The following is a 10,000-nucleotide window of genomic DNA, read 5'->3' as shown; positions in this document are numbered from 1 at the left end:
GAATTATGTTTGGCTTTCATTTCCCAGTAGAAATTTTTCTTGTGATGATCAAAAGGTAAATTACAAACTACTACATGGTCTTTTGTGTGCCATGTACATAACATCCAACTATTACTTTTTAAAGAAACATTGATGTAGGAAAGGAAATAAATATTGGGGATTTTTTTTATACATGATATCTTACTATAAAAATCGTATGACTGAGTTTATAGCACTTACCTAAGAGCCTGATGTCATCTTCTCAATTCATTAATACAGAAATCAGGACTGCACTAAAGAGTCTGTGCTAAAGGAACAAATCCAAGATCATCTTATGAGAATAGAATTAGAAAGATTAAGAAAGTAATATGATTTTTCTTCTTAAATAGGAGTAATTTCAAAGCAGCTGTTAACACTTTCATGTCTGAAACTTCCTTTCTGGCACAAGGGAGAACTAAAGGAATCAGACAGATTCAAAGACAATTTAATGTAGCTGTAAGTCTGACACTGCTGCTGATACAATTTAATTTAGAACTAATTAGAACTAAGAAGGCTAGTTATTTTGTCAACTGCAAGTGTGTTAGTTCCAGTCATTTTTAATCCAATGTAACAAAGATAAAGAGTCTAACTTACTTTGTTTAGTTAATAACATTAGGCCAGAAGGATCACCTAGTCATTTCATGTTACCCAATACATTGCTAATATAAACAATGTCTAATTACAGTGACTACATACTCCCATGAAATGACCAGTTAGAACATTTGCTGATTGTACATGTTCACTGTTAGAGACATTTCCACAGGCTTTCTGTGGGTTGTATTCATAAATTCTACCCCAGCTGGTAGGAAGCATAAGAGCAGAATATGAGAGGAAGAAGTTTTTAAGCAGCACAAAGGACATTTAAATTCTGAGACAGAGTTTCCACGCAAAAATATATCAAATTAAAATATAATTTTTAGTATTCCCTAGGAGTATGTAATATTGCACATTTATATGCTCTTCTTGCTGAATCAAGCAGATCATATGGTGTATTCAAGACTCATATGATAAAGAAGACATGTGTTAGCATTTTAATATTTAGACCAACAAATACAGAGTGATTTCATTTTTCTTACAAAGCTGATTTATTGACTATAATCTGTAGCTGGTATGAATTATGCCAGAGTAGTCTCTTATTTATTTTTGTTACTTTACTGATGAGTCAATAACTGTCCCCTGAAAATATTAGTCCAGCATGTGCCAATGTTCTGTAAAGTGGCAAAATCTGACGATGATATTGACAGCATGTGTTAAACTCAAATTAAAATCAAAATTTAAAAAATACAATAAATGAGAATAAACTCTTCCTTGTCTAAAGAAAAATTGCTGACACTGTAAAAATTGCTTTTTTAACGATTGAATTATTATCCTTTAAGTAATCATGTTGAAAAATTTGCTAGATCTGTTAAAGTAAATAACAGTACTTCAGTATGTGCATTGCCAAACCTAATTAACACAAAAAGTATTAGAAATACTGGAAACAATGAGACACAGTTATCTAGACAAATAAAGAAATTAATTTACAATGATTGCAATCAATGCATATATCACAGCCAAATAAAAATTGGATACTGAAAAACTATCTGGAAGTATTGATGTTACCAATTGCTCTGCAGGTGTCGAAAATGCCTGGCTGCCACACATGCCAGTGCAGTCTCAATCCTTCTCTTGCTTCAGTGAGTTCAAATGTTGCCACTCAGGTCAGTGTGATAGTGTCAGGTGCTTTTCCTATTCTTCTTAGGCAATGCCCTAAACAATACTAATCTACTTACATGAAAGTTTTCCTTTGAATAAAAGGATACATGATAATCTACATGTCTGTCCACTAGAATTTGAGAGAATTAAAATGTAGCTTAAAACCCACATCATGTAAATAATTACAATTTGGTAAAAGCTAAAAACAAAAATTAAAAAATGTTTTCTTAAATTAATTGGTATATACTGAATGTGTGCTACATTGTCTTGTCCAGCATATTTAAAAATGAAATCTATGATAAACTTTGTCTTATTACAATTATATTAACAAAATAAAGTAATTAAAAGACTCCTACTTTTTTTTCTAGAAGAAAAGAAAGAGACAGAAATTATTAAACTATCCAGAAAAGAATCAAAGCTTTTATATGGAAAACAATTCTTTGAGCTGAATTGCAATAAATCAATAAGATGGTTATTTTTCAATAGGTAATAATTGTCTTTATATAAACCGAAAATATTGTTTGGGGTGATTAATATACAATGCCACATTATGCATTTGAGAGTGTCAATGCATAATTCTTAGTTCTAATGTTATTATGTAATTGAGAGAACATGTTCATTTGCCCTAATAACTACTAAGATGCACTTAATAAAATGAAATGTAATAATACTTGTAATTTAATCTATTCATGGGAGTAATTTTAAAAGTCTAGCATTCTCCTTAATGTGGATAACATTCATAATTTATAAAGTGTTGTGATGCAGAATTGACAATGCCATTGTTTTTTACACTTTGAGATGAATCTGCAGGCTTCATTATCTGCATACCAACCTCAGGATTATCAAGGGCAAACAAAAGATAATTAACACCAGAAACAGGCAAATGCAGGAGATACTCAGTGAGGTTTTTCATTTAATGTGGAACCTTTGAAAACTGGGAAAAGGAATAACAGTTCAAAATCCCTTTTTTTTTCCCTTCGCAGAAAACTATTCCAGTATGCTTTTTATTTCCTACGTTTTAAATATCATGGTTTTTGCTATAAAATTATATTGGCATGGTCAGCCTTAGATACATTCAGTAAATGAATGTGTTAAGACAAGTATTTTTCCCAAAGTACTAAGTGTTCGTTTTCTGTGGTGGTTTTTTTTGTCTAGAACAGTAGATGGGTAACTATGGTATATATTTTCAAATGCTATAGTTTCACTTGCCCACAGCAAATCTGTAAATAAATCACTTAACTTTTCCTTGCCTCATTGTGCCATTCTCTAATGATGAAAACTTCTACTACACAAATTTGATTAATGAATAAGATGTATTTTTATGTTAATAGCTTGTAGGAAAAAGCATGCGGGACTGCCTTGAGTGTTTTTATATGTACTCACAGCAGAATAATAAAGGTATACTAAATGCTGATATCCGAGAGAGTGTATTTCAATCAGTAAGGATTACTGACATGTTTCTTTTTAGTTCTTTGAACAAGAAGTCTTGACTAAGATTCTGCATTGCACTCAAAGATATTTGCCATGTAACTAATAATTTCAGAAATTAACCGGTGAAGATCCTCCACAAAGAGAATCTTTTGAATGCAAGGCAAAGAAGCATTATATGGTTAGACTCTAATCTGTGAATGAACACACTTCTACAAAAGGTCCAGGCAAAGTCATTTTACAAATGGAAATGCAGGACAGTGGCATTCAGAGTTTTACACAACTTACAGATGTTGATGACAGTTTAACTCCCCACCTGTTATTTACATAAGAAGTTATTATTACAGGGGAATGTGATTATTAGCCTATGAGCTATCCATGAAAGATTTAACCATTTGTGTTTGAAGACCTTGGTGTATTACCATACCTTCACATTTTACAATTTAGAACTGGAAATGCCTTTTAAGTAACTAATCCAAAAATTATATACAATCAGTAGGAGCTCGCTTTCCACCCAGCACAGGGAGCTCAGAGCACTCTACGCAGGGATGATGGTTACACTCTAAGATTCAAGCTGCAACATAACTTGATGAGTCTTGTTCTCTTCCAGAAGGCCTGATGCCAGTTATAATGGTTCCTTCATTATCAGGGTTGTCCCTTATTCCTTCTTACCAAACCTTTTTCCTCTTGGTCCTGATTCACCCTGAACAGTGACAGGCACCAGAAGGTGCATGGGACAGGGAAGCCCATATGAGCACACTGCCCCCGCCCCAGGAAACAGGGAGAGGCTGAGGCCAAGGGCTCTCCACATCCTTGGATATCCAGACAAGTATTTATATCCAGACAAGCATTTAAGGCCATGAAATCCCACAGAAACTATGTGGTTGATGATCAGTTCAAATGAGTCAGCAGTGTGCCATTGAGATCAGCAGGGCATTGGGCATCCTGAGGTGTGTCAAGCACAGCATATCTACCAGGTGGAAAGAGACTGTCCCACTAGGCTCAGCCTCACCTCAAGTACTCTGCACAGTTTTGGTCAACGTAACACATCACAATGTGCCCAAAGGAGGTTATCAAAAATGCCAAAAGGACTAGAGGGCATGACTTATGAGGAGCAAATGAGGATATTTTGTTTATTCATCTCAGAGAAGAGGAAGGTGCAGAGTGATCTCATTGCTGTCTACAACCTCCTCATGAGGGGGAGTGGAGAGGGAGGTATTGATCTCTTCTTTCTGGTGTCCAGTGATGGAATGTATTAAAGCTACACAAGGGTAAACTCAAACTGGATATTATGAAAAATTCTTCACTGAAAGGGTGGTCAAAGAAAAGAACAAGCTCTTGAAGAGCTTGGTCATGGTTCCAAGGCTCCTGTTGGTGTTCAAAAAGCATCTGAATGATGCTCAGCTTCATGGTTTATATTTTTTTATGTGGTTTAACTTTTAGGTTGCCCTATGTGGAGGCAGGATTTGGGGTCAATGATCCTCATGGGTGCCGCCCAGCTCAGGATACTCTGGGAATCTATGATGCTAAGTACTGGAAATCTCAGGCACTGAGTTGTCATTCTTCGACTAGTTGTCATTCTAGTTTCTAGATACTTCTGAAAAATAGAGCTCCAAACTTTTCCCACACTCAGTGGGAAGCTTTAAAATTAAGAAAAAATGAAGAATCAAGATAGTAAAACTCCTAAGTGCTACAGCGATCTAAAAAAATTTTTTTAATTAAAATTCTTTTTTTAAGGACATTGGCTTCAGTTCTGCAAATATTTGTACAAAAGCTTTTTAACCTAAGGTCTTTAAAATTAAATGTACCATGGCTAGAAGAGAGACCATGTCCCTTTGAACTAATAGAGAATATCAGTTCCCTCACATAAATTTATTTATTTAAGAGCCCCCATCCTTTCATTGAATTCATCTTCTATTTAACTCCCCTTCCCCTGAAGGAAAATAAGGTATATCCTCTACTATCTGGAGATTACTGTAAATACATTTTATGGAGTATGATACCCTTTTTAATTACACACAGGAAAACACAATCAGAGTAGGTCCAACTTGATTACCAGGTGAGACAGTAAAAAACACACCATGGCAAATGGGGTAGTGGGCAGTGGTGGGCTCTGTGACAATCCCTGCTCTCCATGAACCCCATCCCTGCCTTCTGTAGCAGGAGAGGCAGCCTTTGTTTATAAAGTCCAGAGGACATACACAGACAGAGTAGATAATGTAGAGCTTCTCCATTACAGAGATATTTCAGTAAAGTCTTTCTTTTGTGCTTTATCCTTCCAACTTCTACTACAACTACCAGTAATAATAAGAACAATAAAATAATGGTAATAACAATAATAATGAAACCTGTTTGCTAATCTTCACATTTATTATGAGATTTTTTTCTGAAAACTTTTCTCTGGACCTATCCTCCACAGTATTTCTAAACATCTTTTAAGTGGTGTTCATGGGTTTATTTTAAGAGTTTATTATAGACCAGGATTTTCAGAAATCTGTAGTAAATAACAAGAAATACTCAATGCTTAGCAGCTGGAGTTATTCAAAGCAGCATACACTCTTCTTATTTATGTATTTTTATATTTTACGTTATACTTAGCATATACCATTTTTATGCAGTTTCATTTTCTACACATTTAGTTTACCAGGATGCAGGTTTTGCAAATGTATGTGGTTCTTTCTGGAAAGGTGCAGTTCCAGATGCAGCAATATCTGGTCCTCTGTGCAAAACTCCCACCTGTGTTAATGGGAATTTGTGATGAAGTGAGAACTACAGGTAATTATATAATGAAATGCAGATATGAAAGATGTGTTAATGGCAGAACACTAACATAATCATTGTGTGCGCATGTGAGTATGAAAAAGCCAAAAGTTGTTTGTCAAAATTTGAAAAACTAATAGTTGAGATTATAAGAACTAAGTCTATTTTTGTTTTGCCTGATAACCTTTCTAAGAGAATACAATATTACTTTTTCTGCTGCTGAGTCCCTGTCATTCAAGGTAGCCTACCAGTATGGTGAACTGCTTGAGCCATATATAAAGGCTCACATGCTATGATTTATGCTATAATTTGGAGTCAGTTACATTCATTTCTGCTAATATGCAGATATTGAAGCCTTAGAATTCTCATTCAGGAGGGACCTATTTGCATCTTACTATGACAGTTCCAAATCTGTATTCCCTGTATGGATGAAAACTTCAGAGTGACAGAGCTTCATCAGAACTAAAGGAGCTTCCACAAACAGGGTGCCTGTGGAAAGAACTATTTTCAGCTGGTATATGAGGGATGATGAGCTCCTTTTAGATCTATACATCTAGCAAATTTTTGAGAGTTCTTGGAAAAAAGTAGAGAAGGTTTAAGAAGATTGGCAATAAATCCTTAAATTTAAAATAAACATCTTCAAGTGTATCAAAAGGACTAGATGTTACATACACTGGATACCAGTTGATTTTTCTCCCTTGCAGGTATATTTATGAAAGCACATGCACCGCAAAATATGCACCCCCAAGCTTGTTGCCTGAGGATGAAATAATAGTCGATGATAACTCTTCCAGAAAGAACTGCCTTTGTGCTACATTTAAACTCAGTGCTCACGTTCTAGCATTAAACCAATAAAGAATTTTCTGTTTCAAGTTGTGCTATATGTGGTGAGGAGGCACCAAATTTCAACATTACCTCCTAAAATTCAACTTCTGTTTAGAGTGATTAGAAGAATGATGAATAGAGTGTCAAAGTCTTTCAGCACCTCAGAAGTCCAATCTAACACCTGCAGAATCCTGACAATATGGAAATGATTGGAGGTTTTGTGCCATTGTGCCCTAAAGATGCTATGAGTGCTTTCTTGGCTGGACACTTACTCTATGCTATGTTGTGGTTGCTTAAGAAACTCTTCAGATTCTCCTTTCTGTCTTTTCTTTTGAGATCTCTCCTAGAACACATCTGTAATGTGGGGTCAGCTTCAATATTTGGTCTTCCTTGTGTTGCAATTAACAACCGATGATAGTCAGAAAGGAAGAGGTACTTTTTCTTTGCTTATCCTGGATGAGATTATGCTTCTGGTTCTTCAATGGTAGGGCTTACTGCTGGAATAATTGCAATGTGTGCCAGATTTCCAAAAGTGCCTGCCTAACAGCCATATCTGCCAAATATATGCAGAAACTGCAGGAGCAAAGAAGTGTGTAGGTAATCTACCTGTGTGTGCAATTACAGTAGCAGTTGTTCATACACTTTGCATGAATGTAGTTTTATGTATGCAATGAAAGTCAAAGCCTAAGCTTGTACTGACAAACTTAGATACTTCCCGAACTGAAAGTAATGCCAGCTCTACACTCTCATTCCAACTGACTGAAGAGCTTTGAAACCTCTTTTGCTACATTGATTCTTCTAGCTGTCCATGCAGACTGTGTTTTATAATATTCAATTGATCTACTGTTGCAGGGGCCAAAAGTGGATCTCTATAGAGAGGGAGAGTAATTGTCCACATCTATCAGTCATGTCAGAGAAATGTCTACAACTCAGGGAGAACTCTTGTGAGTAGAACCAGAGAAAGGAGTAATCTGGAACTCTTTTGAGTATCTCATTGATGTGAGAATAGACTAAAGAAGCCCTTGTTTGGTGGTCCAATTGTTCAGTGAACACATACTGTTGAAGTTACTGAAGCATATCCATTAATCTGCATGCTACATGCTGAATAAAGGGATGAAAAATGCTTGATTCAAGACACAAAATTATTTATTTGAGTTACAGCTGGAATTTTTTTAATCAGCTGTGGACTACTAGAACATATTTTGCATCCAAAAATTCTCAATCAACACTTTTATGGAATTTTTCCTTTGTGTGCATTTAGGCTGAAATCTGAAAGTGAATTTCAAGTCTGAATAATATAGCTACTAGTTCTGTACTGATTCTGTCAGCTAAGGAAAGTTTAACTTTTTCTACAGACTAAAACCAAAGTTTGACCATGGAAAAATATGGTGCCAGACGTAAGGTCTAAATACCTTTGACTTAGAGAAGGTTATTCTGTCACTCATACTTGTGAGTTCTTTTCAAAAAGAGTGGAAAGATTTAACTCATCTCTCAAGAAAACAGGGAGGAATATCAACTCCTATATAATGGGTAAGTATTTAATTACAGTGTTACATAAAATTTCATTGTAACACATCACATTACAATGTTTCCCCACAATTACACTTTGGTGGGGAAAAAGGCAAAAAAGTCCTAAAGATCATGATGTCACTTAGTTTAATAATTGTCAGTTTCTTTTAAACACTTCTATTTCAAATAGATAATCAATGGTGGAAATTATACTGAAAACTTAGCTGGTTTAATTCTAGTGCCAGTGGCTCAAAGGTGATATGGCAGTTAGTGCCTTTAAAGACTCTGGGCTGAATATCTCATGTTTAAGTATTTATTGCTAAATAAAATAACAGACCTGAGGATGAAAGTATCTACCAGTGCTAGGAGGGTTGAGGAGGACAAGATCCTAGGAGCTTGTTGAGAACACTGGTTTAACTTTTCATTGCAACACAAAAAAATAACACTGTTACTTTTATCTTACAGTTGGAAAGTCTTTTCATTAGCAATCATTATGGTTAGCTATGCAAACTTCAGATTGCATAGCAAGCAATAATGTCATCGTTCCTATGAAAGGCACGTGTCTCAGTGTGTTGGGTTGACCCTGAGTTGATGGACAGTCTTTAAGACCAATTACGCTTCTCACAATTTACATATTTAAACCGCACAGAAAGGCGGGACTTCCCCTTTTGGTCGGAGCTCGCCTGCTGGAAGGTGGGGGGGGGCTCCGAGCCTCCCGGCCCCGCTGGGCCGGGCCGGGGCCACTGCCCCTTTCCCCCTTTCTCAGCACCACGGCACGGACCCTGGGTCGCTGGGGGGGACTGTCCCAGAGCCGCAGGCAGCTAAAACCAGCCATGGACTGCTCACAGCTAAACCCATCCAGCGCAGCTTCTGGGGACAGGCGGGTCCCTCTCCTCTCCATGCGGAGCCGGCGGAGCCAGCGGGAGCCGGCAGAGCCTCCTGTCTGCAGCCAGCACACTTCGTGCTGAACTGAAGAGGACACCGTGCAGCCAGCAGCACAGAGGGAGCGAGGTTTTCCCCACCGTAAAGCCCGAACAAGAACACCCTTCAACATGGCGGTTTCAGAGTCAGAGAGAAAGAGAAGTGAGTCACGTGGGACGGAGCTGGAAATGGCGACAGGAGAGAAGAGGGCGGTGCCGCGATTCTGGCGCGCAGCTTAAAAGAAACCTTCTTGCATGCCGTGGTAAGAAACCGTAATACCACAAACTGTTTGTCTCTTTAATCCATTTGAAGAACATGGGGGGATGGAGTATCCTCGTGTGCCTATGAAGTTTGTGAAGAGTGCCTATGCCAGGCTATATAGAAGTAGTGAGAGGCTGTTAGAGACTTGTGGCGAAGAAAAGCCTCTGTGTGCAGGCCAAAATAACTTATCCTTAAAAAGATGAATAACCCCATGTGATGGCCCATGTTTTGTAGTATGAAAGAACTGTGAAATTCTTCATGGGAGAGATGTTCTACACACAGCAGACTGTTTGTTTCCGGGCGGGTGTGCTGTTAGTAGCAGTTTGGGAACCACGTGCAACTGAAGGAAAACCTTTTCTTCCTTAAGCATAAGAGAAAGACTTTTCAAGAACTGCAACACTGACTAACATCCCATGTTCTGTTATCCCTTGTGTGAGCTGGATAAAAGGAGAGAAGTGCTGGAAAGGGGGGGGGGGGGGGGAATTTACTTTAATTTTGTTTCGTTGTTTTCTCTTTACTTTTAATTCTGTTAGTAATAAAGCTCTTTCATTGTACTGCAACTGTTTAAGGTTTGTGCCTGCTT

General features: G+C 37.2%; 1 long non-coding RNA gene across 1 annotated transcript in view; it reads right to left on the bottom strand.

Annotated features, from left to right (window-relative positions):
- The window catches only part of LOC116443442, a 51,116-nt gene that overhangs the window by 35,474 nt on the left and 5,642 nt on the right, over positions 1-10,000 (bottom strand). Inside the window, exon 2 of the long non-coding RNA XR_004239899.1 lies at positions 220-286. This is a non-coding gene — a long non-coding RNA (uncharacterized LOC116443442). The remainder of the gene's footprint in view (positions 1-219; positions 287-10,000) is intronic.

Source organism: Corvus moneduloides, chromosome 4, assembly GCF_009650955.1.
Source record: "Corvus moneduloides isolate bCorMon1 chromosome 4, bCorMon1.pri, whole genome shotgun sequence".
In the NCBI taxonomy this organism is placed as follows: Eukaryota; Metazoa; Chordata; class Aves; order Passeriformes; family Corvidae; genus Corvus; species Corvus moneduloides.
This window is presented reverse-complemented; position numbering and strand designations above follow the sequence as displayed.